The 21,214-nt window shown below is 40.4% G+C and overlaps 1 long non-coding RNA gene, 1 other non-coding gene and 1 pseudogene across 2 annotated transcripts in view; 2 read left to right on the plus strand and 1 right to left on the minus strand.

Annotated features, from left to right (window-relative positions):
- The first annotated feature begins 12,908 nt into the window (after positions 1–12,908).
- LOC148729723 (uncharacterized) lies at positions 12,909–14,527 on the plus strand. The gene is made up of 2 exons (XR_016001165.1): positions 12,909–13,008; positions 14,297–14,527. It is a non-coding gene; the product is annotated as an uncharacterized LOC148729723 (long non-coding RNA).
- A 1-nt stretch (position 14,528) lies between these two features.
- Positions 14,529–15,276, plus strand: LOC148729724 (uncharacterized; annotated as a pseudogene).
- Positions 15,277–20,555: 5,279 nt separating this feature from the next.
- The window catches only part of LOC111333859 (uncharacterized), a 2,928-nt gene continuing 2,269 nt past the window's right edge, over positions 20,556–21,214 (minus strand). Inside the window, exon 2 of the transcript XR_016001158.1 lies at positions 20,556–21,214. This exon is cut by the window's right edge and continues 1,515 nt beyond it. This is a non-coding gene — a transcript (uncharacterized LOC111333859).

Below are 21,214 nucleotides of genomic sequence, written 5' to 3' on the forward strand. Positions count from 1 at the left end.
GGCTCGCAGCAAAGCCATCTTGTCGATATTGGGTTGCTGAAATAAATGACGCGGGTAAAAATGGAACTTAAACTTCTAGGTCGATGGGCCTCAGTGGGGAGGGGAAACCCCTCAATCCACGAAAGCCTGCATGTGACACGAGACAATATCATGATTAACAGAAGAATGCCTTTAATTTTGATGTCTAGTGGTAGCTGCTGACCTTATCAAGTTTTTTTTTTGTAAAACGTCTTTGAAAAAATTGAAGCACCGACAGAAAATGCATATGATTTGTTTAGTAGGTCGTTTTCAGTTTCGCATCGCTCCACGACAAACCTAAAACAGAGGTGAAGTCATTTTGTTCTAGGAGCAGTATCATTTTGGAACATATGTCAGGAATTTATTTAATCACTTTCACCAGAGTGTGGTGAGGGTCGCACAACAGAGCGAGGCTCCAAATTAAGTGCGCCCTATATCCCACCCATCCCACCCCAGGGGAGGACATCCATCACACAGTAATCTCGTGTGTGGGAAATTAACGTCTCCTACCCCAACCCTGCAGGAGACGGGACCTCCATTTATTCGTCCCTATCCGAGAAGACTAGAATATCTAACCATTTCTTGATGTTACAGAAAGGTAGCAAATTCTTCTCAATTATTTTTAAGACCCTGAGTGTTGGTCCGGCCGGGGCTCGAACCCTCGACCTCCCGCACAACAGTCCAGCGCTCTATCCATTGAGCTAACCGGGAGGCGGTTAAATGAGTGTTCTAAGAAAACAACTCGGTCGAAAAACTTTGAAAGAGTGAGAGATAAGCTGTAAAATTGAGAGAACTGAAAATAAATTTAATAGCTGGAAAGGGAAAACCCCTCTTTCCGTGAAATTGAGAGGAAAAGCCCCACTTTATGAAAAAGTAAGTGGGACGAGACAAAGAGAAGGAAAAGGTACGGTAATCTTGTTTTAAGTGCGTTTTTATTTTGGAACAAGTGTCTGAGGTCAAACGCAAAGTAATAGAAACAAATTTACACGAGAAACCTTGAGAGCGGAAGAGATAAAAACTGAAAATAAATATGATAGCTGGAGAGGGAAAAAACCTTCTTTCCGCGCAATTAAGGAGGTCGAGACGATGGTATCTTTATAGAAAATAGAATGATAATAAATAACGACAATGGTGTTGAACTGTTGGGATAAACTAGCTCGAGTAGCACGCCCAAACGGGAGGAAAGAATCCCGACTTTACAAAGACAAACCTAATGTTCAGAACTATCTAAACAACACATGGCTATCATGCAAAGTTCGTTGGGCGCAAGCTTTTCGGAAGCAGGAGGTGACAAACATAGTTAAGGGCACTGAGGCACAAAACAAATTGTTTAAGTACGATTATCTTCCGAGATCAGTTAACAAATCAGTTTATGGCATTGCAATGAAGCTGGTAGAGTCTTTCGTTCCTGACTTGCACAGAAGCTATTTGGAAAAGAACTTGAAGTTTAACGATGCCTATGGAAGATAGAATTCTAGGATACCGTCGTATCTACACAACCGACCAACACAGTTCGTTAAACACTGTTTGAATAGTAGATTTGCTGCTGGAGAATTCACAGAAGCCGACGTCTCATTCGTAAATTTTTCAGAAAGGCCAATTCAACGTGAAGAGCGCAGCTAATATAAACAGGAAGGAGCTAGTTGACTTTTCGCATACAATGAATAAAGGGTGATAGTTTCTAAAGAAACTATTTGGGGCTGCGTCGGTGGGGGTAACGAAATAATTTGAATATATCAACAAAGTTGAAATGGTAAGTTGGCCACAGTTACGATTATAAAAGCTGTTTCGAGCGTTAGCCCTTCATCTTCCCTTTTCGTATCCAAGTTGTACTTGTGCCTCGTGGCTGAAAAGTAATTACCCCTGTAAACATTTCCTTGCAGTGTTTGCCCGCTACTCTGAGTGGGAATCTGAATCACCACCACATCAATACAGGGGCAGTGTCTTCATCACTCTTGATCTGGATCACTTGATTATAAATAAGCGCGACAATAGCGAAAAGAGTTCTGGCATTCCCAAGGTACAGCGAAAGTATCATCATCCTCTGACGGCCACGTAACACCTCTGGCGGTGGATCAATGAAGTGCAAACGAGCTGAAGCAGATCAGCTACCCAACAACAGTCCCAGTGGCACCACTCTGGTTCCTACAGTTGAAAAACTGAGGAAACGATTTCTTGATGAGATCGATACTATCAAGAATACTGCGTAGATGGTGGACAATGAAACCAAAATGAGAGCAGCTCTGAAGCAATTGGAAAATATTCAGCTGATGCTGCAGAAAAGGTGCTCGTCAACAAATGGTATTCTTGCAGTAAATGGTTTGAACCCGGGGGTAACATGTGAAGGTGTAGTCTGATCGTCCGGGTGAGTGTAGTCCTGAGAAGGACTGTTGTCGGTGGCAGTGACTGACGTTTCGACAACCTGTGCGGAAGTCATCATCAGAGTCAAGTGAATGATTGCTGTCAGTAGAACAACAATCTACTGACAACAATCATTCACTTGACTCTGATGATGACTTCCGCACAGGTTGTCGAAACGTCAGTCACTGCCACCGACAACAGTCCTTCTCAGGACTACACTCACCCGGACGATCAGACTACACCTTCACAAATGGTATTCTTCTCAGAATAAGCCCGGTCAAGAAGAAATTAAAGATCACGTCAACTATATACCATCAAGTATTTCACAAGCATTTGTCCCCCAGACGGCGCTGGAAAAAGAAGACTCCGAAAGCTGATCCATGATGTTATTCTCATTGGAGAAAGCAAAGACGATGTTGATGATGGTGATGCTAAGAGAAAGGTTAGCTGCATGTTTAATGATAAACTGAGTCCTGAAAGGAAAACTAGATTTGGATCGCTTGATTTCGATGCTCGTGAAATGTCACATATTTTTCGTGTATATCTACTAGGAAATGGCAGGTGAGGGCTTCTCAGCTTATCGGAAAATAACTGCGTCATTACTCGTATCTGTATCACGTCTTATCAACTTATGATAGTGCTGCCTTTCCATCAAGTTTCAGAGCATAGTTTTTATTCTCTATGCACGAGTATTTCCTAGCTAACCGATATGAATTTTTTTCCAGCAACAAACGTTTTCGTTGTGGTCTTAACTGCGATTGGCTACGGTGGGGAGAAGACTTTATCGCAGGATGTTAAAGCAAACGCTTTCCCTCCACATCTTAAAATGTTAAGGTTAGGCGATAAGTTCTTTGATAAATAAGGTTAGTTTAAGTGTTAATTCACTTTGGAATTTTGGTGTCAAAAGGAACGGAAGCGGTGAGCCGCCAGTGAAACAGCTGAAAGGTGAACCTACCACAAAACTGTTACACGCCGGTAAAATGGGCCTGAAGATGACAGACATCATGTTCCATGCCGGACCCGCCAAGCTAACTGTTTCTGATGCATGGACGTTGATCCATCCAGAGGTTGCTAAAAGAAATAAAAATTTTAACAGCGCAATACCAGCTTTTGAGCCCGGTTGGCTTGTGGACAAGGTGCTTGTCTTTTTATTAACATCGAATTTCGTCGATAGAGGCATAGGCTTGGTGTTACTTTGTGGTCACACCTACAAAAGTGCTTCCTCTAAAAACAACTTTCTCCCTTTTTATTTTCTGGAAGGTTATCGAGGCAATCCTGTTGGGCATGACCTTAGTCTACAGCGATATTTTTGTGGTGGACAAAACAATGGCAGAAATGGTAAAGCGACATTCCAGCACTCGCTTGCTTTGGTCAGGAGAGAACTTTGCCCCCATTTTTAAAATAGTTATTCCTATGAATGTCTGGAAATCACTGAACTCTTCTGGTGAGGACATAACAATAACAAGCTTTTTTTATAAACTCCCTTTAAGTCTAGAACTTTTCAACTGGACTTGACATTGTGAATAAATCATTAATCGCTCTCGTGTTTTTGATTTAAAGGTTCCGGATCGGCTGCAGAAAATCAGACATCACTTCGATCCCATGAATGGGCGCGCACACACCATTTCGAGCAAACTGATGGAACTGATCGATGACATTAGGTGACTTATTTCTACCCGGTGTTTTCCTTTTTATTAGTTGCACGCAGACGAGTCGTAGTTATGTAATTTCTGTACTTTGTTAGACTCTGCAGTGCCGTTGCTGATCTCAAAACGGGATGGAACTACAAGTCATGGCCGTGTGTTGAGCCACTACATTACACACAGACTGATAGCTATAGCTATGGTGTGATTGTATGTCTTGTGAGTAGCATAGCCACTTGCTAAAGCCCGCTTTGATATGACTCTACATTATGGTTTCGAATGTAATAAAATGTTTTGTTTGTTTGTTCTCAGTTTGTTTGGTGTTTGTGTGAGGGGTTAGATGTCAAAGGAAGTTACAATGTGGAAATGGAAAGAGAGAGAAAAACGTCTGTCATCTTTGGCTCCTGTTACGATGACCTTGATGAGTAAGTTTTGATGGTGTCAAACAGTACTGTTTCTCAAATGCCGCAAAACTCTGATCAACTTGCTGTATTGTGATGAAATTTTGTGGGCCGAGGCCAGGAACGTGTTCGATAATTGAGTCAGTTTGCTAGACATAACGTCTCGTAGTCACGTTCGACGCACTAAAAACTACTATAAAACGAATACAAGAATTGTAAAAACGTGTAAAATGGTATATAAAAAGTCACTTGTAAAAATGTAGCGGAATTCCAAATCGATTTCGATCAATTACGATCCTCATCAGTAGTACTCCGCCATGTTTAAAATACTCATAAATAATTGTTCATATAAGTGACTCTGAAATGTCCACACTTCTTCCAGGCTTCATGTAAGCGGTCATGATGTATCAATCACAGCTCGTGGGATTTGAAAAAAAAGTTCCATTCGTTCTTGGAGTTCATAAGCGAGTCTTCGTTCACATTATTTATCCTCACTCCTTCAGTTATTTGTCTCAGCATCGCGTCATTGTGATAAACCCCCGTCACATCCATTCGGAACTGCTTTACCTCTCTATTGTGTTTCTCTTTACAGTGTTTCCACAATGCAGATCGTTCTTCCTTATTGTTAAGTGATTTCGTATGCTCTTTCCCTCTGGTATACGCGCTCCTGGCTGTTTCCCCTACGTATACGCTGTTACACTGGATACACTTAATCTCATACGTCACACTTTCTCTATCACACGGTCCTTTTCCACCTGTGCTACACACTGGGCAGTCTTCTCGTCCACACTGTCGCGGTTTAAATGGGTCGGACTTTTGGAGTAGTCGTTTAATGGCGATTCCGGCTTTCTCCACCACTTTAATATTGAAACCTTGCTGCTTTATTTCTGTCTGGTATTCCTTCCGTAACCGTGAGTTGGGCGTAGCTGGTACAAAAATTACTGATTCATTCCCGCCGCGTTTGTACCAGTTGGATTTCCTTTCGCTCTTTTCCTTTTCTCGTTCCACCTTTCTCCACTCCTTGGGTCGATGTAACGGTCTTTCTCCTTTTCGCTCAGCTCTTTGTCTCGCTCTAAAAGCTTTGAGGGCCGAATCTACAACCTCATATCTGAATTTCTTGCTGTACCCCGAGTATTGCATTCTCAGGACCATCTCGTTAACATTCTCTACTACTCGTTCCCATGGTAACAATCTGCTACAGTTAAGTAAGACCCGAAGGACTTCTTGGGTCAGGACTGTTCTCTTTGTACTCCAGCTTACGGCAGACCTAGCATGTATGACTGTCTTAGAAGCCATGCTCTTGGAATAAAACTCATACATGATCACTGAGGCTGAGGCTTTCTCGTCCTGCCTGTCTGTCTCTTCCCCTTTTGTTTCCATCCACACCTTCAAGTCAAGGATAGGTAGCTTTCCGTCCTGGTGTTTAGAGGGGTAATCTATTTCGAGTTGTATTGACGGGTGTATGTCGTTTCCTATCTGTTTTATCAATGTCATAGTCCTCTCATCGTCACTGATTCCTTGATCCTCAGCTACGGATCTCTCATCCATGTGAGTTTTTCCATCCTTGTACCTCATCCCAACTGGTGTTGCTTGCACAGCCATGTTGATGTCATCCACGTACCGTTTGTTCATTTTCATAACGATGGCCAATTCATTCAGCCTTGTTGCAAATTTTTCATCCCACCAAATCATGAAAATCTGGGCCAGTACCCCGGTTAATTTAAGGCCAATTGGACCACCTCTTATTTGCTTTCTGATCTCGTTATCAAATGTGAAAACATGATTTTTCATAATCACTGTCAATACGACTCTTAATGCCTCTTTCAACATAATACGTTTTGCACGTTCATCTGGCTGTGTAACTGGTGGGTTCCACGATTTAAATCTTTTCTCTTTCTGCTCCTCACTCCCACTTGCAGTGATCGTGGGTGGTCTCCCTCTATTCGTCTTTCTCGTTGGACATACATTTGTAATCTCCATCCTAGCTAGCACTTCCGGTGATGTCGTTAATGCCAGGTACAGACCCAACTCCTGACTGTTGATACTTCGGATACTGATGTTACTCTCGTAGAAAACCTCACACACCTTATCGATTGTGAACTCAATATCAAGACTAGGATATAAAGCAATCACGTCGGTGGAGCCAATTATTAAGTTGTCGTTATCCTGGTCCTGATTAACTCTGTTCATTTCCGCGATCATGTCTTCCGTGCTCGTGCATATGGCGCTATTCTCTCTCGATTTCCATACCTCTGTAAGTACAACGCTCACCAGGTGAGAGAGCTTGCAGTTGTAACCTACCATTGCCCCGCGTATACCATTGCGTATACCAGAGGGAAAGAGCATACGAAATCACTTAACAATAAGGAAGAACGATCTGCATTGTGGAAACACTGTAAAGAGAAACACAATAGAGAGGTAAAGCAGTTCCGAATGGATGTGACGGGGGTTTATCACAATGACGCGATGCTGAGACAAATAACTGAAGGAGTGAGGATAAATAATGTGAACGAAGACTCGCTTATGAACTCCAAGAACGAATGGAACTTTTTTCAAATCCCACGAGCTGTGATTGATACATCATGACCGCTTACATGAAGCCTGGAAGAAGTGTGGACATTTCAGAGTCACTTATATGAACAATTATTTATGAGTATTTTAAACATGGCGGAGTACTACTGATGAGGATCGTAATTGATCGAAATCGATTTGGAATTCCGCTACATTTTTACAAGTGACTTTTTATATACCATTTTACACGTTTTTACAATTCTTGTATTCGTTTTATAGTAGTTTTTAGTGCGTCGAACGTGACTACGAGACGTTATGTCTAGCAAACTGACTCAACTTGCTGTATCTTTTTGTTAAATTACAGGAGAAACACCGCAGTCTGTAAGATTTGCAAAGACGACGATGGAGAGGATTGGCTTGGGTGTGATAGCTGTGGCCAGTTTTTCCACGCAAGTTGTCCGAATGTGCCTTTCGCAGAGACGCTTACACAACATTTCACCTGCCGTTAGGGCGGCTTCTTTTCGGATCAAGTGGATTTTATAATAAAGTTCGGATATAACGCGCGCTGTCATTGGTTGAAAGGGCGTGCTCTATGGCAGTATAGAACATGGAGTTGAAGATGTCACGCCATCTGCCAATTTGTATTATAACATAACCAAAATAAAGCGCGCGCTCTGATTGGTCAATTTAGCGTCCCCCATTTGCCCATGGGTGTACGCTGCTGACGTGAGCAAAGACTATTTTTCCGCGCGCGCTTGTTTTTTCTGGTCGCGTAAAAGATTTGTTAAATAAAAGGGAACTCTTTAGCTACAACGTATCAATGTTATGTTATAAAACAAATGGTAAACACCACAGCGTACACTATTGAGTTATGGATGCACTTGGGAGGTTTGCTAAGCACTCAAGAAGCTAGAGTCGCTCTCGGCTATCGCCTCGAGCGACTCTTACGCTTCTTTCGTGCTTAGCAACCTCCCGCGTGCATCCATAACTCAATAGTGTACGCTGTGGTGTTTACCATTTGTTAAACATGGCGGACCAAATCCCGAATTTTTCTCTCGGGTTTTTATTCGACCCAGAAGTCCTCTACGACCTAGAAGACGAAAGAGAAAACGAGTTATTAGCGTCGATCGATTTAGAGGATACTGTCAATGACAGTGTGACCTACCCGTTAACTGAAAGTTAGGTTTCCAACGAAGTTAATTATGAAAACAATGAGCGCGGCGGCAACTTAAACAGGCAAAGATTTGAAAACATGTCAAGTGCCGCAATAGACGACATCATTACAAGAGCAGAAACAACAATTCACCGAATGGGCTATCCGAGTTTTTGAAGGTGAGTTTTTTCGTTGCAAAAATATAATAAATACAATATGAAAACCTCGAATAGAGTGGAGGTAAATTTGCTAAATGTTCTTGCCAAAAAAAAAAAAAACAATCAAGGAAAGTGGATAATGTTAAAATTGGCTAGCACACACACGTTTCTAACCAACAACTATAACTTTCTCTCGAAAATGAACACCAAAATACAAATAAAAATTTTTTTTTTCGTTTCCGTATTTTAACAGCTTGGTGTAGTGAAAGAAAAGTTGCCAAGAACCTCCACGAGATAAACAACAAAGAGCTTGACCTAAATCTCCGCTACTTTTACGCAGAAGCACAAAAAAAAGATGGTGCATTGTATTTGAGGTCATCCCTTCTTGGATTGCGAAATGCAATTGAAAGATACCTCAACAACCCGCCATTTAACAGGGGAATCTCCATTTCAAAAGGCACAGATTTCCAAGCGTCAAACAAGCTCCTTCAGGGTAAGATAAAGCCAAACAAGCGCGAGAAGAAAGAACGTACAAAACACAAACCTCCAATTCCAGTAGCAGACCTCCACAAGTTGAAGTCATCAAATACAATCCGGGGAGACAATCCTTGGGGTCTTCTGCGGAATATCTGGCTTCATATAACCTTGTACTGGTGTCGTCGAGGACGCGAAGGTCTACGACAGTTGACGAAGCAAAGCTTCCAGTTCTTATTAGACGACAACGGACGGGAATATGTTTCAATGACGAGGCTACTAAGAACCATCCAGGGGGGAGTGAAGAAATCAGCAGTGTAGAAAAGGAGGCCAGGATGTATTCAACATCAGAGGATCCACTTTTTGACGGCCTCAAGTGCCTCAAGAACTATCTCCAGAAGTTAAATCCTGCCTGCGAAGCACTTTTTCAGTACCCAAAGCGAACCGTGAAATCTGAAGATAAAGTTTGGTACTACAACAAGTCTCTGAGGGTCAACAAAATTGAAGGAATGATGAAAGAAATTTCTAAACTAACGTCTCTTTCAAGAATCTACACGAACCATAGTGTCAGAGCCACTGCGATCACGCTGTGGTCCAACGCGCAAGTTCCATCGCGGCACATAATGGCGATCTCTGGTCATCGCTGTGAAGCTAGCCGGAGGAATTACAAGACTCGTCCATCAAGTGAACAGCTAAGGGCTTGTTTAGATATCCTCTCTGGTGCATTGAATGGAAGACCATCGCTGCCAAGTTCCTCTGATGCAGCCACCAGTTCAGAAAATCCTCTCGCTGCTGTAAATTCGACCGTTGTTTATTCACAGAAAAACACAGCGCAGCAGTTTGTCAAGTTCCAACCACAAGCTTTGAGCAGTTTGTTTTCAAATTGTCACGTTGATAACGTCCAGGTTTTCATGGGCCAAAATTCGGCCGGATTTCATCGATCATGTTACCAAAGATACTGGTTTTTATACGCAAAAAATGCACTTTTAGGCATTCGAATTATTAAGTAAGATTTGCGATTCTTCGTGATAGCTTTTGAAGCTTTTGATGGTTTGACATTTTGACAGCTTTGGTCTTGTTCATCCAATCAAATTAGGTTTCCCATTCTAACAAGGATTCTGATTGACTTATTGTAAGCATGCTCTGTCAGAGTATCGAGCATGCTGACGACATTGTTGTTAGTTTTGAAAATAAAGTTTGTTTGGAAACTGTAAGTAATGCGTGGCGAATTTAACGGATTCTTTATTATAAAACAAATAGAGAAGCCTTGACTGTCATCTGCTCTGTAGTAAAGCACTTAGGAAGCGGCTAAAACACTCAAGAAGTGGAGAAAAACACTCCACTACGTCTCGTGTTTCTCCCTACACTTCTTTCGTGCTCTAGCCGCTTCCTGCGTGCTTTACTACAGAACAGGGCACCGTCAAGGCTTCTCTATTTGTTAATTAATGTTACGTCTAGACCCTAATCTACCAGGATAGCGGATACAGTTCTTGGTAATCGATCAAAATATGTATTCGGGAACGTCACGGATCCAAAATCGTAACGTGATGGAGCCAACAATATGAAGAACATCTCAGAGTTCAAAATGTTTTATATTTGTTATATTGGACGTTTAGTTTTCATCCCGAGTGCTTCTGTTAAGTGAATAGAAAGAAAAAGTTTGAACGGAAAACATAATTATTCATCATATCGTTGTTTTGAGAAAAGGTCTCCTAAATCGAGCGGCCTTTATTAGAAACATTTGAGGGATGGTAAACACATTACCCTTAATTTGGTTGTTTCTTAAAGCTCTGAGTTTTCCTCCTTGGACATTTTCATACGGAATGGAGGCGATTGTTCATATAAAATATGAAGTTAGAGAACTTCAGCTAGTAGAATTTTTGTTAGGAAAGTTTTTCATCTTAGCCTGTAGATACAAACTTATAAAAAAGACTAAAAAATCATTCAGATCGAGAACTCATTTTTTGTAGAGTTCCCCAGCTTTTTACTTCCCGGAAAAAAAAAGTAGAGATTGCAAAAATCAAGTGAAAAGCGCGCCAGATGTGATTAACGCCTTGGACAACCGGAAGTCACGATACAGTTCTTTTCGTCGCGTAACAAGTCACCAAACAAATATATCATTTTTTGATGCCTCACCCGATGTCTGCGTTAGTTATTAGAGCAGTAAAAAATATTTGTACATTCAACGCTTTTGAATTTTTTTAAAATTTTTATGTAACGAAGTTTTCTGTTAAAATTTGGGGATTGATAACGTAATTAAAGAATACAACAACTACAAATGATTTGTCTCTACATGCAGTATTAAAGCTATTTCACCGCTGACCACTCTATCTCAGACCATTTTTCTTGCTCCGCTCGTCGCCCGTGAGACAGAGCTGAATAATGAAATGCTACGTCAGCGGGTATGCGGTCAACAACGCGGGCTCAAGTGTCCTAGGTCTGAAATTTAGCGAAATTAGCGGAAAATAACAAGGGCTGACCTTTAAAACCGAGGAACTCTCTTTTCGTCGAAGGCACTTTCCTATTTCCAAAGGTTTAAAGGAGAAAGTTAATTTTTGAAGATTTTTAGGGGGTGTACCAAATATTTGGAGGTTGTTCTGTAAAAGAAAAGCGGCAAAGAAAACGACGCCTCGATGCAACAGAATAGGAAATCAACCACGCGAACGACTCAAAATCCGTGTTTCCGCGGCAAAACCTGGCGCATGCGTACACGTTATTCAGCTCTGTCCGCCCGTGATATAGTAGGGAGCTTTAGCAACGACGACGGCGACGGCAACGAAAACACCGTGTCGAAATCGAACTTTTCGTTTTTGTAACTCTTGCGAGGTTATTCCGATGTGTTTCACTTGGAAAATGCTAGCGAACTATTCGGGGACTATATCACTACGAACGGCGTTAAAGTAAGGAGAAAGAAAGAAAAATTAACCGCCATGCGCTCACGTTCTCGAGAAAACCTAAAGTTTGGTTATTGCACGTTGTTGTTATGCCGAGAACGGCAAAGAAATGTACCAAAATGTTAAACGCACGTGCAGGGCGATTGTTTTTGCTAATTGAGCCTATTGTTTTCTGCCGTTCTCGTTGCCGTCGCCGTCGTCGTTGCTAAAGCTCCCTTGTAACTCCCAAGAGAAAACGCTAAAATCCTGTGGTAAGTGCTTCATATATGGCAAATTATTACGTTATACGAATAAGGTTTCACTGAGGATTCTCCTACGTGACGCATTACATGAGTCATTCTTTAATGGGCAATATATATATCATATTAGACGTTTTGTTGTGTAGTATCGCTGAGTATTTTTACGAGTTGTGCCGTATTTTGACTCGCCCTACGGGCTCGCCAAAATACAACTAACGAGTAAAAATACATATATCTTATTAACCAAGCGCGAGGGCCGTACTGGGAGAATATCAGCCCGAGGTCTTGACCGTACTGACCGAGCGCAGCGAGGTTCGTACAAAAAAGACCGAGGGCCGATATTCTTCCAGTACGTTCCCGAGAAAGCCTGGTTAATAAGAGATTTATTATACGACTCAAGTTCAAAGGGACACAAGTGCGGTATCATTCGGGACAGTGCCCGGTCCAATACTGAGAGAATATTGACCGGCAATAGAGCATTTTGATTGGTTGATTTTAGTTATTGGCCCTCCGGCTGCACGAGTCGTGTAATAATCAGCGATACTACACAACAAAACGTCTAATAAGTTATTAATTATCCAACGCGCCAAACTGTTACTTTCAGTGCGGGCGAATTTCGCGGGTATTTATTTACGGGGAGTCCGTAACAGAAGTATGCGAGGCGGAACGGAATTGGCGCCTTGTCGTGTTGCTGTTTCTATTTTCTTCAATAAATGAAGAAATTTCCAGTTCGTCTAGCTGTTTTTCTTCGTTCGACTCACCTAATAAACTTTGATGTATATTTGCCAGCCATTCTGACTCTTCGTCGTCGGAAATATGATTCAAATTGTCCGCCATTTTTTTTTTTGCGAGAAAACCTCTTTAACCGGTACTCTAGAGAGCAAATACCGCGTGATATTTGTACTCGTCTATGGCGTTATTTGTACTCTATGAAGCGTAGTTGGATAATAACATCGATAATCACTCGTAATTTCTTCATGAACCGGAATAAATAACCAATGGCAATCGGAACCTATCGAATGTGTATTAGTAGAGACGACTATTGCTTCAACATCATGTGCTTTCCACGACAACTCCCGACAACTGCAAGAAAACTCTTTCCAACGATTTGCTGTCGTTGCTTTCTTCGACGTGTGTGATACGAGTTGTCCTATCGGTAAGTTACCTGTTAGTTTCTTACTTTGTGATGAATTTCTTAAGACGTATTTTCTCAGTATGCCACAGCTTTCGAAGTATGCGTCAATCCGGCCGAATAAAAGGTTTCGAAAGGTGTTTCAAAGTTGAAGATCAGGGTACTTGGCGTCCACAGAATCTCTATGCTGCTATTTTGCCACCGCCTGCGAAGAGAATACAAATTAAGCTTTACGAGTCCCATTTTGGACAGAAAAGCCCGTTATGAGAAATACTGAGTCCCTTTTGGGGATAATAAAGCCCGCTGAGAGATTAAATAAGCCCTGTCAGGGAAATGTAGGTTACGGCAGAAAATCTTTCGCGGCTGAAGGATTTATTTATGTGAAAATACCTTTCATTAGCCAAACATATACGAAAGCTGTGGTGATTTCTCATGCAAAAATACCTTTCATTAGCTAAACATATGTGAAAACTGTGGCGATTTCCTTCCGACAAAGCCATACAAGAACTCGTAATCTTGTTAAATATCACCCAAGGGTCGTTTTTACTGAATCTTCCTATGCGATAGTTAGCACTGAGGATCGAGGTGTGCTCACCTTGTGAGAGTGAATTTGATAGACATTGCAAAGTACAGGTAAAACGTCTGCGAAAGAGTTCCATAGAACCCCATACATTAATTATGCATTCGTTTCATCGAGATTAAGTATAAATAAAGGTTTCTTTGCAACACTCTATGCATAATTAATGTTGGGGTTCTATGGAACTCTTGCTAACGTCTGTATTTCTGTATTCTGATTTCTGTATCTTTATTGGCGACCTTAAAGTCAATTGGTTAATTCAAATAGACAAAACCCCACTTCATAACTTGTTCATGAGAGACCATAATTACAGACACTTAGTCTCATGCTATACTACTGATAACAGGACCACCATTGGCCATATCTATACTAATTTGCTGGAATCAGAAGTCAATATACACATTTTAGAAACATATTTCCGACGGAATATAAAGCAATATGTGCATTTATTCAAACAACGGGACCTAGTTGTAAAACAAACATTTCATAAATGTCTAAGAACATGATGAAATTGAAATAGTATGCACAGTGATATATAGATTTAGCAAAGCCTAATAGCACTGTAATATAGCTTCGAAAACTCTACTTTAACAAATTTGTAGAAAGCAGATGTTTTTACATGTTTCCAGTAGTTTTGCGAGGTATGTAATAACTGTATATTTTTATCACCAATCCTCATACTTCTTCCCTTTTTCCTTTCTTTTTTGAGAATTTCTCTTTTTCTTTCGATTTCAGATACTAATATCTCGCATTACGAGACAGGTGAACATGGCTGACCAAACAGCCAGTGATACTGGACAGAGAGAGAATAATTGTTTTATTAAAAAAACGCCCCCAAGATATTAGACAAATCTTCTCGACTTTATTTTGTAAGAGGAAACCGGATGTTACAATGTACAGATATTAGATTATGGTATATTGGCTCATATACCATAATGGCTAAGCCAATAAAAGGTCTTGAATTGCATTATCCAATGATCCAGTTTTTAATAATGATCAGATACCTGATGAATCTACTACACAGAAAAACCTATGTGACCAGGCAACCACAGAGTTTGCAGGATACATACACAATATTTCTCCACGAAAAAAGGGAAGTTACTTTGACTGTCAACTTCGAGGTAACGAAAAGACTGTCCGAGAGTGTGCTTTTTTGCCACCAAAACTGAAGAGATTTACAAGCCTGAGTCAAGCGAACTCCCCAGTGAAAATGAAGAAGTTCTGCATTGACACAAAATCAAATGCAGAAGATTTGCTGATGGGTAATGATGTAACCATTGAACATTTTCCAGCGATAGACTTTGATAAGGTTAAACTTCCCACAAAGATGGACCTGTCCACCATCAAATCTGTGTGTCCTGGCCAAATAATTACAGTAACTGCCAAAGTTACCCAATTGTATTCTTCAAAGACTGTGGGTTCCAACTCCTACAACTCCAACATGCCATTATTGCTGATCCCTCAGGAACCATGAATATGACATTATGGGAGAACTTTGTTGGCAGCATTAAGCAAGGTGACATGTACACCTTCCGTGATATTTTTGTACAGAAAATAAGATGAGCCATGAAATCTGTCTAAACCCTGCTAAATCTAAACTGTTTACTTCGCCACCCATCTGTAGAGCTGATAATCGACGAAGTAAAGTAGTTGAAAATGTTAGTCGAGGGTCGGAAAGGGGGGGGGGGGTGTCGTGCACGGTTCACGGGAATTAAAATTCACGGTACACGGGATTAAAACAGACTTTTCACGAATAACGCACAATTCAGCGCTTGATTTAATTTTTCACCCATGTACTACACAACTGACGTGTAGACCATTTTGAATTATTGCATGGACATTAAATAATTGTTTTTCTCGCTATAAAATACTAAATTTACACTAGTTCACAAGTGTATGCCTTGGTCTACACAAACAGAACTGGTTACACTTCATTACTTGCAATTCTTTGGTGTTGTGCGTACGTGCGAGAACAATATCTTTGTCAGTATTGTCAAAGGTCTCATAAGGCAATGACATAGCTGCTAAACCGTGACAGACCACACAAATAAACTGTTCACATCAGTCGCCGGACAACTCCGACCATTCGATCACTACTTGTCTGTATGCCACGGAGAAAGGTCAGTACATCTTCATCATCGCTCAGGTGTTCACTTACATCAGAATCTGTGTCATATTCTTGCACTTGTTCGGAGTTATCGGAAACGTCAGAAGAACCATCATACTGTTGATCATGCTGCTGAATGTCAGAAGCTGTAGTTTCTACATCATCTGGAGAAGGTTGAGCTGGGAAAACTACTTTCTCTGCTGGTGTATAGGAGGAACGGTACATATTGAGAAGAAGTGTCCCGGCCTTAACCTTTGTGGTCTCCTGGCGCACGCTGCGCTGACGGACGGCCCTCCCTTTGTCAGAAGCCCATTCTCTCATTTGGTCTTTCTATGTGGCATTGAGCCGCTGCCTCGTTAGCTTATGATTACCTTTGTTCATTCCTCCAAGTTTTTTATCTGTCGCTCATTTCTTTCCACCTCTTTACCCAGCTTAATATTCTTGACGAGTTGTTCATCCTCTTCCTTCGCTGCAGATCTCTTCCTTCCTGGTTTTCCCTTCTCCCTTGCAGACTTTACAGTTCTTGGCTCCACATCGCCACCGGCCACACAGACTAATGATAGGAGTTCCCTTGGCGAGCACCACCTCCCTCTTCAGAACGTTAACTAACAATAATCTAAAAATTTATACCTCAATATAGCACGGCATTCATGCAATTTCAATTTGGATTTTATATAGTTTTGATCTCAAGTGGGCCGCTATGTACTATTTCAAATCTCGCGGCGCTGAACAAGAACGCGCGATTTGGACTTTTTGACTTGAAGCATGGGTGGCACTGCAGCCACAAACCAGTCTTTACCAGTTATTTTCCTACTTAGATAGGAAAGCACGATCAATTAAAAACTGTTTAAGTGCTAGTGCCATCCTACTCGAATTTTAAAAGTCTAAATCATTAGGACATTTCTAATAATTGCCGTTGTGCAAGTCCAATTTGCGATTATCTTTTATTTAATAGAAAGAAATATAAAGTTAATTATTACCCAGGTATGAAAGACATGCTACGTGACATTGATGCAATGTCTGTAATTATTGAAAGATGACGAACCATGCAGAACCATTCCTCGGTGACTGAACATGGATCTTTCTTCATCCCACTGCGCCTGGGTATTTATTGCATAGGCCTTGTTACCAGCTGGTCCTTTCTCTAAGCGGCATAGTTTGATATTGACGCTGGACCCGAGGCCTCGTTTTTGAGCTTCCTCCCTGAGGCCTGCCTGTTCTACCACGTGCTTTACAAACACTTGCAAAGAGCAGTGCTTTCCCGATAAAGGAATACGCACACGCTCTTTGCTACCAACAAACGCATTCATTGCATTTGAAGATGTTGTTGGATCCACATAATAGACAACACCTTCCAAAACTTGAAAAACACTTCCCTCAATGTCCTCACTTGTACTTTCGCTCGCCATATTTGACCATAAAATCATTACAGGTCACTGTGGAGTTATCCATGCGAGTCATGTGACGTCTAGACATGTCTAGGATTGGTAGTCTTGGTAGTGCGTGACGAGCCTGGCATTTTGTTTACATACTTGACCTTGAAATATCAAGTTCTGAATTCTGAAAGGCGTGACTACTATGTACATTCGGAAAATTTCACTAAAAATGAGCTAATTATAGACCATGTTCACGAATCTCGAGAAATAAATTAGTTATTTCACGAATCACGGGAGTACTTTCGTTCACGGATCACGGGAAATAATTTCGTTCTTTCACGATTCACGGCAATTAAAAATAGGCATTCACGATTCACGAAAAACCCCCTTTCCGACCCTCTTAGTCAGTAAACTGCCATGTTTTTATTGATATTAGTTCCTCATTTTGTTGTTGTTACTTCACAAGTTGGATGAAAGCTTCTAAAATGGACAGAAACTGTTCATATTTCTTATGTATTACATGTACATTGGAAAATGAGAAGACAAGAATGACAGCAGAATGTCAGTCAGTAAACAGCCAAATTATTATAGTTATTAATTCGTCTATTTATTGTTGTTAATTCACAAGTTGGATGAAAACTATTAGTTGAAGTTACACAAACTGTTATTTACAAGTAGACTGGCAAGGAAAGAATGACATCACAATGAAGCTTACTTTAAAATCATTAGATCGTATTCACCAAGTCGCTAAGCTAACTGGGTATTCTGCTGAAGTTTTTTAAAACTCCCAAGCAGACGTAGAATCTATGCTGTTTACTTTGCCATCCTTTTATAACTTATAGTTGATGAAGTAGAGTAGTTGAAAATCACTAGACCGTTGAAAATCACTAGACTAGTTGAAAGTCACTAGACCGCCATTTAATCATTCTTATGAATTATGCATTTTATAAATTTTAATTCATATGTAGGAAGAAACATGCCTCTTTAAGGAGGCTCCAAAGGGTTTTTTTGACCGCGCAGAGAATGAATTCCAAGATACACGCAAGCAAATTACTCGCGAGAGTAAGAAGCGATGGCGCGCGCGATCAGATCCGAGTTGTAAACAAACATGGCCGCCATGAGCGTTTCAAAATTGCCGGGTACCTCTATTGTTTCCAGCGGAAGTGGTTGTTTGAGAAACAAAAATGGAAAGTTTACTTCTTGAAAGTAGGTAGGAAAATGTTTTGATGGCAGGACTTTTGCCGAAAGTGGTCAAAAAAAGTTTATTTAACGAGCTAAAGGAGGATGGCGAAGTCAACACCCCATCAATAAAGTCGCGACGAGCGTATTCGGTACGTCTTACTTTGTTCCAAGAAAAATTTAAGTGAATACTTCTGAGTGCTATGATTTGATTCGCATTGAATTTGATTCCTAATAAAATGAAATGACCGAGAACTTTTCTAAACAACTCACCGGAAGATGAAAAGCAAAATGAAATCATTGTTGGATCCAGGATGGTAAACATTGAAAGCATGTTTTATGAATGGAAATAGAGTAGTGTAAATGTTGCCATAAAAAAAAAACCCATAATTTTGTGCAAACAAGAGATCGTAAAAATGTAGATGAGACTTTAATTCTAATTCAACCAGAAACGGTAAAATTGAAATAAAATATTCATCTTAAACTTGTGAGAAAGATTGTTGATATTTCACTCGATAAACTGTAAATTACAACTACGAAAATGCAAACTCGCATTTGTTAGGAAAGCATTGCAAAATTTGTTTTGTTTTCCATTTAAAACGGAATAATGAAAGTTTACGGCCATGACAGTGGCAAAGAGAAAAAAAGGAAAATGAAGCGAAGGCTTGTTCATACCTCTAGTACCTTGAAAAATATAGAAATTCGCGAAATCTGTGACGACCAACAAATTACTGTTGTATATGAAACCCTGATTCCCGCTTAGTTTGACGCTCATGACAATCTGGAAGACGTCAAAGCAAATTCTTTTAACTCCAAATTGTTTTTACTCCTCCACTTCAAATTGCACACAAACAATTATACGGTTAATCATGGTAAATGGGCATCGCCGAATGAGGCCTTCGAACAAGCCATCTTCTCGGAACAACGACAGGATACCATCCAGACGTCAGATGGAAAGCTTCATCTTTCGACAAACATGGCCCAGAAGCTGGCAGAGGCTGGTTTGTCTCGTGTTACACTACAATCTCTGTACGAGAAACTCAACATTAACGGTCTCAATGTTGTACTGGCATTGGCGCCACCTTCAAAATCAACCTGTCATCATGTATCGAATTCCGCAAGAGAATTCTCTCCGGAATGTTCTTACATTTCCAACTGTGGTAACGGTAAGCAGTCTGAGTCTCAAATGATGACTTATTTTTCAGGAATGTGTAAAATCACGAAACAATGTGAATCCATCTTCAGGATGTACGATTTTTTCCGCGCTGAGGGCATCCACCGATTAATCGCGCGAACACGGATTCATCCTCGCGAAAATGAGCCCTGGAGTCAGCGGTATCGTTTAAAGCGCGTGACCGGATATAAAAGTGTGAGCTAAAATTGTAAAAACCGGAAATAAAACTTGCTAAGTTGATGAACTAATATCTCGAAAATTAGTTCGGTGACCTACCCTGATTTTTTGTGTACAAATTATTTTCATCATTACGCATTCCTGAAGAAAATTCAAAACAAATTTATCTAGCGGAAAATTTTTTACTTTCTAAAACAGCATTTTTCCTATATAATTCAAGTTCTACTAGTTAGTTTTTTTTATATATCCCGTATACAGATAGAGAATGTGATGATGTTAAAAAAAACTAGGTCACCGACTTGGTTTTTGAGATATCTTTCAAAAACTAAGTTTTAGAAGGTCTTTTAGCACTACTGTACTGTTGCCATGGCAACAGATGGTGCCTGACGAGCCCCCTTACCAGATTGCCCTAACATAGTGTTAAGCATATGTCAAGTTATTATCCCGATGATAAGTTTGAAAGTCCTGCTATCTTTTACTGATTGGCACTTACTGTTAATTGTGGAAAACCCTTTCGAGCCTCCTTAAGTAACCTAAAAAGTTACAAACTTTCTGTACTTCTCAATTACAACTAGCTGTCTTGAAATAAAATTGTGTTCAATTCATTTCACCATTACCACTGTGATGCTAAAAATAACAAATTCATGATAGTTAGCCCTACTTCCGGAAAAATGTCTGCAATAATTTCAACCACACCCCGAAGCAGACCAACCTCTACTCCTCCTTATTTTTCTATATCACCTTCCACATGTTTGTTACTTCTAGCCATATTTCTTTGCTAAACTGTTAGAGCTTCACATTATACCCCAGCTTCCACACCTCTACTCTATGACAGATAAATCCCAATTGCGTTCACTAAGTCTAACGCAATCCTGTATACCATATACACATTACTCAATTACCCAGCACTAGACACACGTACGCATTGCGGACCTATTTTTTTAAACAGTTAAGGTGGGGCTTTACCTGAAAAAAGCGCACTTTTTGTATAGCATGTAGCAATCACAGTTTTAATCCAAACCATAACAAACTTTATATAACTGGAAAGCTTATACTCCAAAGGTTCTGAAAACGAATGTTTTTATGCACTGCCAGCAAAAGTAACCTGGTACCAGGCTGTCAAAGGCACTACCCGCAGTGCAAAAGCCTCGGGTACCTGAGAAAAGATTTCTCTTTGCAGACTTCACAGACAAATAAACTTCTTATGTTATTTCAAAGAATAGTACCTAATTGTTGATATGAATGGAGGATTTTGCAAAATTGTAAAATCACATGCCAAAAGAGCCATCTCAAGTTAAACCATCAAAATGTGGGGGATTTTTCATTGATCATTTTTTCCCCAGCAAGCCCTTGACAAATTCCCTCATTCATATCAATTCATTTAATGAGCACTAACTCTCCTGAAAATTTCAGGTCAATAGCTTAAATCTTTCTTGAAATATCTTTTCTCAAAGGCAAAAATCGCTCGTTTTGAGAAAACAGACTTAAAGTTTACAACAAATTATATATTATGATTGTTCGGGGAAAAGAATATCAGTGGGTGGAAAACTATCCAGATTTAGTTCTCAGAGGCTTAAGGGAGCCCTTAGAATCCTCCAGGGTCATAGCTTGGTCCATCAATTTCAAGAAGGGCTTCTTCT

This window comes from Stylophora pistillata, chromosome 5 (assembly GCF_964205215.1).
Source record: "Stylophora pistillata chromosome 5, jaStyPist1.2, whole genome shotgun sequence".
Lineage (NCBI taxonomy): Eukaryota > Metazoa > Cnidaria > Anthozoa > Scleractinia > Pocilloporidae > Stylophora > Stylophora pistillata.